Here is a 13,056-nt window from a genome sequence, read left to right as displayed (position 1 = left end):
GGATAAAGAATCTTCTTAAAAATGCAGGCAGTTACTTTCCTCTCTGATTTGTGAGACTTGTTCTCCCCATACAGATGAACGAGAGAAGGCAAAGCTCGCAGGAAACAACTTTGTCTTGCAGTGCATGGGAGGGAAAATCATTTCTGGGTCTTGTAGTAATGAGTAACTGAAAGTGACCCTGCTTCATTTTACTAGATAACAGCTCTCGTGAGGTTGCTCCTGAAATCGGTCTGTTCTAATGAATTTGCATTGTTCATCTGTGGCATAAGAATTATACCAACTATTTTATTAGAAATTCAGGAAAGCCAGCAATCCGGTGTGTTTTCAGCAAACATTTTGAGGCTGGCAGTGGGGGCTACTGATGAACTGGGTTTTGTGCACACGTGGTGCTTCTGTACATCAGATTTCTCTTTGTTTCCCTTTCCCTGTTCTGTTTGCTCTGACTCCATGACAGAGAATGCCATAAGGCTGTGGGGGGCACTGAAGTATTATTGCTCTGTGACAAGTTTTACAAGACATTGAGAGAGAGAAATATCTCAGTATATATTTGCTGTTAACTGTATGACTTCTAAACTTTGGATCTTAAGGGAAGGTTTGCAGTTGCTCGAGCCATGACACACGATTGTTTCTTCACTTATTTCTGTGATTTATTGAGTGATTAAAAAAAATCCACACAGCTGTACGCAATGGTTGGATGGGTCAGAATGTTTGGCGTAGCAGTCTGAAGAATGGCAGTGCTGGCAGCTGTCATCATTCCATCTCTTAATCTTCCTATCAGTGTTTACCAGCCCTGAGGATGGACCCTGTTCATTTTACCTCCTTGGCTTTTGAACAGTTCCACATTAATGTGAGTTGGGAGCTTGGGTTCATTTCATTGGGATTTGGGGGGAGGGAGAAAGGGCTTCAGATGTGATTATGGTATCATGGTTTTGTTTCAATGTTAGGGATTTTATCTTTATAAGTGAAATTACATATTAATTTGCTTGAGTTTATTTGAAAAATCTTTTTTCTTTTCCTGCTCTTATCCTTTTATGTTATTATTGAGGTTTAATATCCGGACATATCGCATCCAAGTTCTTCAGACAAATGCTAAGAGGAAATGAAAACTGATATTCCTGACATTGAGTGCCAGAGATGCTGCTAGGAATTAGTCTTTCATGCATATCGTGTAAGCTGATCCACATTTCTGTCTTGTCAGTTGGTTTTCCTTCTGATACAATAGGAGTGTATGCAAAGAGAATTTCTGCAGCTTTAGCCCTTGTTTGTAACTAAGCAATGCGCTTTTATTTCTGTTGTGTTCATTTCATTTGGTACAATCTACATAAGAACGTTGAGATAAGGAAGAGAAGCATTTATAGAAGGTTCTTTCTGAATGTGGTCTTCATAATCGAATTTCTGCTGATACAGCTAAATTAGGAGGGGGTATTTGAGGGGAAGGAAATCATAACTAATGCTGAGATCCTTATGGCAGTAAAGGCCCTCCTATGGTGTCCTCATCCCTGCAGACAGCCAAGGGCAGGGATGGGCTGTGGGCACTGATGGAGCTGTGGGTGTCCCTGCTCAGGGCAGGGGTGGCACCAGATGGCCTTTAGGGCCCCTTCCAGCCCCAACCTCCCTATGGTTCTATGATTGTGTGCCTGTTTAAATCGAGAAGCCTTCAGCTGGTGGTGTTCTGTGTTGTGGCCAATTCTGGAAAGAACTCTGTGGTGGAGTTTGCTATGAAACTTTGTTAAGTTTCATGGAAAATTAGTGCAGGAAACTGTAAATTTGGGGCCTTGTGTCTGTTGACCCAATTGGGAAAATCTCACTTGCCTTAACTCCTGTAGTTAACTTCAGGAGCCTGGTTCCTTTGGCCAATGCTGCTGAGGTTTCCTGGGAGCTGGGCTGGGTGTGAGAAGCGTGCCACACACGGAGAGAGCTGCTGGGGATTTCTAGAGCAGTGTTTAGTTGTTTGCTGATGGCCAGTAGCACAGAAAACAAGGCGGAATAGAATGCTGTGCATGGAGTCACGAGGCGATGTCCTCCTCCAAGTGATCCTAATGACACGATGACATTGTGCAGAAGTCTAATGGTTGCAATTCCTCTTTAATTAGAGACGTCTTTGGGTTAGACTTGGTGGTACGTGAGTTGAGAATGAGCTCAGACACAATTATCTTAATGATAACACTGATTTTGAGTGTACTGAGTGAAAGCAGACTATTCTATTTCTCCATTGCAGGTTCTTCAGACTCCTCTGTGGCTCCACGGCATGACGGCTGGGCAGCCTCTGTGTGCTGCTGTCAGACAGAGAGAATCTGTATTTGGTTGCTGACTGAAATATCCTTTATGTGTGCAATTAGAAAAGCACCTCTTAGGCCGGCTGTCACTGCACACAGCCTTTGAGTCTGTGGATGAAAGGACATTCAGGAGTTTGTGCTTCAAAGTTGAGTCATGAAGGGGGGGGAAAGTAGAAGGTTTGTGCCTTAAACGAAGCATCAATCATCCTGTCATCTTGAAGGGAAATAGCTATTCGTTAAGGTCACTTAGTGAAATTAGTTTCAATTAAGTAACTTTACTAAATGCAATGGTGGCTGGTCATTGCTGGAACCACTCATCTTGCAGGAAAGCCTGACCTGCACAGTTTGTTATCATTATTAGTCTTTACTTAAAAAAAAAACCAACCAACAGAGTAATTGCACAGATAACAGCTTGTTTTAGAGAACCTCCCAACCATACATCATTCTTTGTTTCATGCTTGCAGAGGTGTAACAGTGGTACAGGACGTTTGGTTCAGTGCTCCGGTGCTGAGTGATTGTAGGAGGCAAAGAAAATGATTCTTCTGTAGCAGTGCAGACAGTCCTCCAACTGAACCCGTGAATAGGCACGACTGTATGCTTTCCAATCAGAGTAAGTGTCTAATTGCTGGTTATTATTTACTTTAAATGAAGAAGATACATTTTTACAAGCAGATGCTGGTTGGCCCTGTGGTCCGGAGATGAGGTGGTATGCAATGATGTGACCCCAGCCCGCAGGTAGTGACAGTGTCAGCTGAGTGCTGAGCAGTCACAGTGACTTGCTGCTTGTTTCACACCTTCCCAGCAGCTGTGTGTGCCCACTGCTCTGTGTCACGCTCACTTGGGGCTGAGCACAGTGCTACAAGGGGGCAGGAGGTGAATGGCATCACAAGCTGCCAGGGCACCTCTGCCCTGCTTGAGCGGCGTGATGGATGGAGCACGGTGCAGGTGGAGGACAGCTGTGAAGGCTCAGCATTTTCCCTTGCTGCTAATTTCCCTGTAACTCTGATCTAAAATCTGCAGGCTACGTTTATAAATTAACTTCATTCCCACTGTGCATATTCCTGTAAAATACTTGTGCAGAATATAAATGACCGCTGTTCTGATGCATTTCTGCACTCGGTTGCCGCAGGGTGGGAACAAGCCATGCATCAGACGCTGTGAGGTGCTTTCTCCCTGTGCACTGGTGGCCCAGCATGTGCTTGTGCTGTAGTTGGGCTTCCTGGAGAAAACACAACACGAGTGAGACTTCAAACGTTGCAGTGCTCACATTCACATGCCGCCCTTACCTCAATGCGGAGCGAAATCGAGCTGCAATCACAGGCAGAGCTCAGTGACATTTATGTGTAATTATAATGATTATACTTTATAAGAGCCTAATTCTGCAAATTCTCAGATGTGTTGGCGAGGCACTGCCCTGTGCCAGTCGGTGGCAGAGGACAGGGCTGGGTGCCCTGCGGGTGCTCAGCAGTCGGTGTGTGGCTGCGCTGCTGTGATTTGATACATGCACAAAAAATGACTGCAGGGGAAGGAGAGGGCATTATGCACACTGAGCTTCATTTCATGCAGAAAGCAATTGGACTCAAAAGTTTGCTTGGCAATAAAAATAGTACTTATGTAGTATTTGCTACTGCAGTAAACAAACAGAGAGATGGGGACCTGAAGCCTGCAGCCCTGGGAGCATCATGCTCAAAGCATTTGTGGGTAACAAAATGAGGTGAGGGAGAGTCATGTCGTGCTGTCATTGATGGAGGGGTTTGCTGGGCTTTAGGGGCCAGCAACTGAAGAGAGCACTGTGGTGCTTGTGAGCACCTACTTACCCTGCAGGCTTAGGCTGCATTGGAGCACCCTATGTTCCAAGCAGCTGGAGGTGCAGTTTGATGGTCAATATTCTAATGAGAGGATGTGTTCAGTAAGAATGATGGTGTTCTTGGATCATCAATGAACTCTGAAACGAAGTTGTTTTGTCTCTGGTGGAATTAAAGACTTAAAATGTCAATAGTACTTAGATGTAGAGAGTGCTCAGTGCTTTCTACCACAAAGCATTGCTGTGAAATACTTGATTTTCTGCTGTCAATAAACCCCTTCCTAGTAAACTTCAACAAAGTAAAGTTATGTGCCCGTGGTAATGGCATCCTATGTGGAGCTGCTGCTGGAGTCATTGCTCCCAGCCTGTCTGGTGTGCACATCTCCAGTGCTGCCATCTCAGAGCTCATACCCAGCCAACATATTCCTCTCTGGGATGTCCAGTGCTTCCCTGCGTGCCCTGGGAGGTGCCTTTTTGTGCTCCTTGCTGCCAGCAACTGCCTTTCAATTCCATGCAGCTCAGCTCTTTGTCCAGCAGCCTGCCTTGTAAGTCAGGGTTACCTGCCAGCAGGTTCTTGAGATGTGTTTAAACAAAAAAGAAGTTTGGACTGGGAGCTGACAGTGTTTCATTATTACTGATTGCTTTTTTTTGTCCTCTGTAGCAACTTCTGCAGAGCTGAGGACTGGGCTGCAAGGCTCTGAGCAGTGAGGTGGGGGGTGTGTGTGCCACTGCCCTGCTGTGCCCCCCCAGGGCCACTTGGTAGCCATGTTTTCTGCCAGGATATTGCACTGCCAGGCCTGTATGGCTGCTGACCAGTGTTTGCCTCCCCCCTTATCTAGCAGCAAGACAATTCCAGCCTCTGTAATTAATGAGTCTCTCCTGCTGGGGCCGTGGGTGAAACATCAGCACAGGAAATTGGCCTGGCTAAGCGGTGGCTGTGTTGCATCCCAGCTCTGAGGCAGCACGCAGCCAGCTGAGATGAATTGCTGCTCGGATGCTGAGCCATTGATCATCCTCAGGTCTGCAGGCAGGCACAGGAGCTGCCCCCACTGCTGTCCTCCCTCGACGTGGGGCCTTGTTTTTGCAAATGCCCCACGTGCTGGTGCATGGAGGAGAATAGGTTGTGGGTCCGCACCTCAGAGGGCAGCTCATGTGACAGCCCTGAGAGCAGGCAGGGCCTGGCACAGTGATGCTGTGTGCTGCTGTTGATTAAGAGGAAAGCCAATTTATGTGGCCTGTAGTGAAGCATGAGATTAAATATGCAGCAGGCTCTTGGTTGTTTCAGATGTGGTGCTTTGAGCTGTTGAGAAAAGCTTTTCCTTGGGAGGATCCTGACAGTGTGGGCCTGAAAGATGGGCTCAGGCTGTCACCCTGCAGCATCACTCACTCCTGCAGCATTACCTCGTGCCATGCACAGGGGCAGAGGAGATGCAGTGCATGGAGCTCAGCTCTGTGCCTCCGTGCCCCAGCTCCTGAAGAGAGATGCTGGCCTTTCAGACAGCTTCCTAAAAATTCATGGGCACTAGAATAATCCCTGGCCTTACTGGGCTCTTTTTGGAGGTGCTCCATGTCCTGTGCTTTGGGACTCCCTCCTAGCTGCAGCTCCTTCTGCCCTGGGTGCCTCACTTTTGCTTACATTTGCCCCTGTTGGCACATTAATGCATTTCAGACACCGTTGGATGGCTGCACCAATGAAATTCCATCAGTCCAAAGAGATGAAGTGGGCAAATCTGCTCGAGCTTCCTGTGGGGGAAAGGTGCTGAGTGCATTCAGGCAGGGGGTGGATTTATATCTATACATGCATTTTGCAGAAGCAGCTTTTCCCAGTGTTGCAGTTCATCTTGTTAATAAATCTCTCGTAACACCTCCCCGCAGCGGCCCTCCAGAAATCAGCTAACGAGGAGAAAGTCAAGATCAAAGATGAGCATCCTAATCCATTATCAACACATGCCATCAGACTCTCCATCTGCTAGCAGAGGGCCCTGTGAGCTGGCAACGAGGAGCCTGCAGATGCTCAGCCACCGCCGTGCCTTCACCACCATTCAGTTCGGGTTGGTGTCAGCTTGGATAAGTGGCATTGTGCTCTAGAAAAAGCCACGCAGAGCCATGTTGTGCACTGGCACATGCTGCCCAGGGAGGTGGTGCTGGAGTCACCATCCCAGAGGTGTCCAGGTGCTGTGATGAGTTCAAAGGCTGTAGGCAGTGCTGGTGGTAGGAGAACGGTTGGTCTGGATGATCATGGAGCTCTTTTCCAACCTTAACGATTCTATGAAAAGAAGAAAAGTAACAGCAGGTAAAGGATGGTTTAATTTAGCAGCTCATTTTGGCCAAGTAATTATTTCTTTAAAAGCCCTGGATTTGTTAAAAGTATCACAATTACGTTTTTTTTTAATTATGTCTACAGAATGAAGCGCTCGTTTAATTAGTAAACATTTGGCATGCCTTTAAATAGGCTTTTAATTACATTAAAGGGACACTGTCAAGGTGTCTTTCATCATTTTTAATAGACCTGCAGTTTTATCCCCCCTCCTTGCGTTTGGGTGCCACACATTGGGCTCCAGACAAAAAAAACAAGAAGTAATTTTAAAGAAGGCACTGTGTCCTTAAAAGACATTGAAAAAGACTCTTTTGTTTTTTTCTGCTTGGAGGAGCCCTGTTCCTGTGGAGCAGCCCTACGTGTAGCTGTGGGGCTGGGACAGGAGGCTGCTCAGGTTTCCCAGTGTGTGGGCAGCATCCTTGCAGCCCTTAATCAAAGGCGCTTTCTAAACAGCCTGCTGTAGCATTCAGGTGTTGCTCTGTGTCCTGCAGAAGCCCAGGGATCGCCTGCCAGCCCTTGGGGCTTGGTGGCTGCGTGCAGAGGTGACAGTCCCAGCACTGGGCATCACGTCCTGGCTGAGAAAGGTGCTCCGCTCCTCAGTGCTGCTCATCACCCTTCATGCTCGGTGGCAGCTCTCAGCCGGGGGAACTCATGCCCAGAAGGGTCGTGCCCTGTGCTGAAGCAACAGCTTTCCCCCCATAAATCACCTCAACTCCTCCCTGCTGGAGCAGATGCTGCTCCTACAGCCTTACGGCTCGCAGCTGTCGCAGACAGCAGCTCTCCTAATAAATCACCAGTGCAGTGCTAACTGATAGTGATGCAAGCTCCCGGAGGAAGCCCGGTGCTGAGTTCCCAAGCTGATGCTTGCCTTTTCATCCCCAACCTGCGTGATGCTGCCCTATCCTTTAGGGCTAAGCCTGATGAATGCCAGCCCACGAGGGGTATTGCTCGTTCCCTGCCCGGAGCTGGTGGGCTTACTGTGCCTGTGTGGTTGGTGAGTGATAAACGAGGCACTGAGCAGCACAACAAAGCATGGCTCAGCCTGTGCGTCTCCATTGCCCCGCTGCGCATCACTGGAGCTCGAGTTTCTGGCCTCTGTTCTTGGCAAGGCTCTGTAATTAAAACATATGCAATAACCAGAGGCACAGATAGCCTGGCCTGGGTGAGCCTTTCCTGGCATGCCTCCAAAGGTAAAGAAATAAAAACTCAGACCGGAGTGTGGCAGCGGGGAGGCAGTGCTGGTGGCCCTCTTGGGGTGTGGGGTGACCCCATGGGTTGCAAGGTCCAGTGTCCTTGCCTGTACACCTGCTCTGCTGGCCAGCAGCACGTGTCCTCCTTCTGCACAGCCTGAGCACCTTCCCAACTATTCCTTTCATTCCTCTTTATCCCCAACAGCCTCAGTGATCTCCCGGGAGGAGCGCTGTGCATGGAGTGATGGAGGAGCCATCTCCATCCTTGGATCAGGAAGCCATACTGCTCCTCTTCCCCCTTCTTGCAAAGGGAGCCATGCCACCTCCTTCCAGCTCCAGTTTCCAGGGATACAGGGATGGAGACTGCAGCAGGTGAGGGTGCTGCCTCTGCTGCCCCAAAATCAGAATGTGGTGCTGGGAAGTTGCATGGTGCAGAGGGACTCTTGTCCTCTTGCTCTGCTTGGCATCACTGTGCTGGGCAGAGGGGATGGTGCTGCAGGATCCATGCCATATGTGGCTCCCTGCATGTGGCCGTGCAGCCTGGTTTTGTAGGGTCAGACACCCCAGGAGCCTTGCCATTCCACTGCTGCTCCATGCTGCATGGACCCGAGGTCCCTGAAGTGCAACCTGCACCCTTTGTGCCCCCACTCTTACAGATCCAGATCTTTCTGGAAAGGAGTTGTGAACAAGCAGGATCACAGCTTTGCAAGGCTTCCATAAAGTATGAATGCATAATAACATTTGCATAAATAATTCAAGATAGTCAGCACGGGGGATCTTTCCTCGGCAGTTTCACGTGGGCTCCTGCAGCTCGGTTGTCTCCGTGCTGGGTGTGAGTATCTCCCTGCATTTAGAACAGGCAAATCCTTGGTGTGCTGCATCTCCTGCTCCTCCTCAGCCTGCAAATCGTTCTCCCTCCCGCCTTGCTGCTCCTTCCCCAAGCTCCCAGCGCTATTAGCACCTCTAATTAGAGCTGCTTATTGATGTACTGCTGTTTGCCTAAGCGTGGCTGATGAAGGCAAAAAAGCCCAGAGCTGAAGTGAATCTGGGGATTGCGAGGAGAGGGGATTGGTGGCACTGTTTTCTAAAACAGGGTTGGGGGTCACCTGTCTTCCTTCTACAACACCTGGCAGCCTGATTGGAGTCCTGGTAGTCCTGCAGAAACCGAGACCTGAGCATGCTGGTTCTCCCAGGGCTTCTCTGCAGTGCCCAGTATGGGACCAGGGGCATTTTCCCCAGGCCAGTTGCTCATTTCTTGGGCATCTCTGGGAATATTTATTGGATTGTCCTCTCTGATCCAGCGCAGCAGCAACAGGGTGTCTGGGAAGAAGTCCTGATGCCATACTTCTTCCTCCAGGTGCCACCAACAGTTGCTTGTGTGTAGGTCCCTGCATATTTGTGTCCAGAGAGTGCTGATGGTTGGATTAGATGACCTTGAGGTCTTTTCTGCCCATTAATGATTCTATGCACCTCCGTTCAGGAGCAGGATTTGAGTTGTGGGCATGGGGCTGATCCCTATTGTGTCACTCGTGGGTTATGACCTTGGGATGCCATTACCTCTGCAAAGCCACCAGAGCAGTGCTGACAGTTCCTTGGTGTGCTGAAGGGTAGGGATGGATGTTGCGCCACGAAGATGTGTGCTGCATCCCACTGACACGTAGGGATGTCCCTCCTGATTTCTCCTTACTTTGTCTCTTGAGGCTTTCCCCAGCCCATGCATGGTGATGGCAGCCGTGGCAAGATGGCACCGCTGGGCTTGGAGGGAATGGAGACCCCAGAAGGTGCTGTTGAGAGCATGATGGAGCCCCATGGATCACAGCATCCCCAGCATTGCCTTCTCCCTGGGACAAGGCAGAGGGTGACGTGCTTCAGGAGAAGCATTCCCTCCCCCTCACCATCAGGTTTTATTAATTCCCCACGTGGTGAAGTCTCTATTAATAATGGTTGCAGGATCTGGCTGGTAAGCTGGGTAATGAGATTCTCTACCTGCTGTTCCTGCGCTGCTGTGATTATGTTCGGAGGGCCAAATTCTATGTGGATTAATTAAAATGAAAACAAAAGTGAAAAAGAGGAGTTTGCCTGAATTATTTACCAGTATCGAGGAGACAAAGCAGTAATTGCAAGAGTCTCGTTGCAGGTGTTGGGGCCGAATCGAGGGCTGGCTGCTGCTCCTGTTGGGTGTTCATCAATCCTCATGGATGCTGCGGGAGCTGCTGCCTCAGCTCCTTCCTGCCCAGCCTTCAGGAGCCCCCCGTTGGCTTCATAGGGGTTGGGACTGCTTTTCACTGGGACACTGTGTTGCCTGTAGGCTCTGTGACGCCGTACCTGCTGACCCCAGTGCTGACACCTGCAGCAGCTCAATGCCATCGGCTTGTCTGTAGGAAATGAGCAACGGAAAGAAAGCAAAATGAAAGGAAATGGTCCAAAAAATTCCACTTAATCATATACGCTGTGATCAATATTGATTTATCTCCATATTAACGTCCTGCCGAAGAGAAAGAAGCAGAGCTGCCTGTTGGAGTTAATCTTTAAAGCCCATAAAGATTTAGGGCAGCGTAATCGCTCCCAGATTTGATACTTTATGGCCGTTCACGCTTCCAGTTTTTAACCCCACATCCTGTGCAACAGGAGGAGAACTCAACATGAGGAGCAAAGCAGCACAAAGCCCTTCTGCATGGCATGGCCAAGCACAGAGAGCAGAGCAATGGGGCAGATCGTTGTGAGCTTTGGTGGTCAGCAGCAAGGCAAAGCTGCTTGGAGCTCCCAGTTTCACGTTGTCTGGTGCATTTCTTTCTCTGAGTTTTCAATTCATCTGAATTGTATTTTTTTTTTTCCCTTGGGTCTCTACTAATAGGAATTGCTTTGTTGTTAAACTCAATTTCACTCTTGACTGGATTGAAATATGCTTATTTCCCTTCTAAAATCATCATCATAAAAATCTAGAATGATCTCCACTCGTTTTACGTGAGAAGGGAACATTCTTCTTCATGCAGGTTTTGGTGTCTGAGGGTTTATATGTTTGTTTTTATCACTGTGTGATGCCAGCCCGTAACTTGGGGTTCCTCACTGCTGCTTCATGATCCAGACTGGTCAGCGGATGATTTGCTGGGTGATTCTGGATGCCCTTTGGTGGGGATGGAGCTCCCCATTGCTCTGAATGGCCATTTCTCTGCACAGCTCCTGGGGTGCAGGAGGGCTCAGGGCTGTGGGGGTTTGCAGGGGGAAATGCAGCAGGAGTGCAGGGTATGCTGCAGTGAGGGCACCCAGCGGCCCCAGCACGAATTGGGCTCTTCTGCCTCTTGCTTCTAAAACGGGAGAGCAGAGAGCCCTGCTTGGAGCCTGGCCCTGCTGGGGCTTCATTAGGAGAGAGATATCAGGGTGTAGGATGGTTTGTGAGATGGGGAATGGAGATATGTGGCTCTGACTTGTGGGCTAAGCCTCAACCAAGCTCACCCAAAGGAGGATGCCTTCATCCCCTGGGGATGGGGCTCAGCATCTTCCCCCCCTTCATGCACCTCTTGCTGGGGTCTGCCCAGAGCTACCATTGCTGTGAGGTGTCCCTGCTGGCTGTCTCAGGGGGGAACGTGGCTCCAGCAGTGCTCTGCAGAGATGTGGGAGCACATTGAAGCTCCACTGCACACCTCCCTCTCTAATTTGCAATTGCTGCTTTTGTTTCCTCTGGGCATCTTCCTTTGCAGCAGAGCAGTCAGGAAGTGGCTGCTGGTGGGGACCTTCCTTTCACCTTTTGTTTTTATTTTTTCCCTTGGTTAAGCCAAAGTCAGCGTTGTTTGTCAGTAACACCATAAGAAAAATACACTAATTCCCTTCTCCAAGAGGAATAAGAGAAATTCAGCTTCTCTTCTGCTCTCAAAGCACATAATCCCGTGGGGATCTAAGGAGCGATCCTCTGCTCTGTTTTCCTGAGCTCTGAGTGCATTAGCAGCTAATGGAAAGGAAGGACTGTGCTGATGGGCTGGCAAGGGTGGGAGCATTCCAAATTCCCAATGCAGAGCTGTGCTGAGGTTACCTCGAGCTGATGGGAGCTGTGGGATGCTGTGCTTTGTGCTGACCAGGCTGTGTGTCCCCACTTGGGTGCTGGGTGGATGTTCTGTTAGCAGAATCCCTCCCTGACTCTCATTCTTTTAGCAGCTTTGGGACCTGGGCGCGCAGTGGGGCCTCAGGCTTCCCAGGAGCTGTGTTTTCCCCATCCTCAGCCTTCCCTCAGGACAGAGGCACAGTGCAGTAATTGAGGCTGAGCCAGAGAGGGAGTGGAGTTGTTAGAGACCAATGAGGAGGGCCTTTATCCCCAGCCACAGCTTGAGGGGGATGGAGGAGTTACGGTTGTAAGTGATCTTATCAGCCAGAGCGTTTGGGCACTGCAGCTCCTGCAATCAAATTATATTCCCTATCTCAAGGGCAAAATTGTGCATGGGGAGAACTTGAGACAAGTGGCTTGTCACCATCTATTACTGCTTGGTGGCTCGCTGTGATCCTCTTCCAACGCAATCATTCTTTTTTCATGAAGACCCAATGGCCTGGCGAGAAGAAATGTGGGCAGGGCCGAGCCCTGGGGCTTGGTGGTACTGAATCATAGAATCATGGAATGGCTGGAGCTGGAAGGGACCCTAAAGGCCATCTGGTGCCACCCCTGCCCTGAGCAGGGACACCCACAGCTCCATCAGTGCTCACAGCCCATCCCTGCCCTTGGCTGTCTGCAGGGATGGGGCACCACCGCCTCTCTGGGCAACCTATTGGAGGGTGCAGGGCTGGAGCAGAAAGTCCATGGCTGCTGAATTGGTCCTCTCTTTTCCCTGCTGCTGCCCAATCCATATGATTCACAATAATAACAAACATACACGTGTATGTGTACATAGAACTTCAGCATATTGATTTTTGGGGGCCACTGTTTCTCAGCTTCCATAGATGATTCACTGCATTATTACCCTTCCCGGGTTTTAGATTTATCACTCCAAGCAGACAGCGGGCTGTAGTTAATTAAGCTTTTGTTTCAGGCAGCAGCAGGGGGAAGGGACAAGCTGCTGCTGTGCTGCTCCTCAGGGATGAGGGTGCCACATTCCCACCATGGGGACACATCCTGCACCAGCAGGGGTGGCTCTGGCTGGGCTGTGGCACCTCCAAAGGGCTCTTGGAGGAGCGCGGTTTGTTCGTCTGAAGCCACACAGGTTTTCAACTGCAAGATTTGCATGCTCCCTTGAGCTGAATGGGCTTTGTGTTCCCTGGACACTGTTGTAAATGCAGTTTCCCCCTTGCGCCCTGCTGCGCTGTGTGTGGGCAATGCCTTTCCTCCTGCCTGAGCGGTTCTCCAGGCCTTGCTCAATGCCCTGCAGGGTGGTTTGCACAAGCAGAGCAGCAGGCTCTGTGCCCTCTCACTGCACCTGCAGGTTGGGGTTCCCCGCTAATCACTGCACCAATGGGGTTTTGCACGTTGTTAATGGGGTTGATACAACA

Source organism: Lagopus muta, chromosome 18 (genome assembly GCF_023343835.1).
Source record: "Lagopus muta isolate bLagMut1 chromosome 18, bLagMut1 primary, whole genome shotgun sequence".
NCBI classification, from domain to species: domain Eukaryota; kingdom Metazoa; phylum Chordata; class Aves; order Galliformes; family Phasianidae; genus Lagopus; species Lagopus muta.
The sequence above is the reverse complement of the archived record's forward strand: the minus strand, read 5'-3'. Positions refer to the sequence as shown.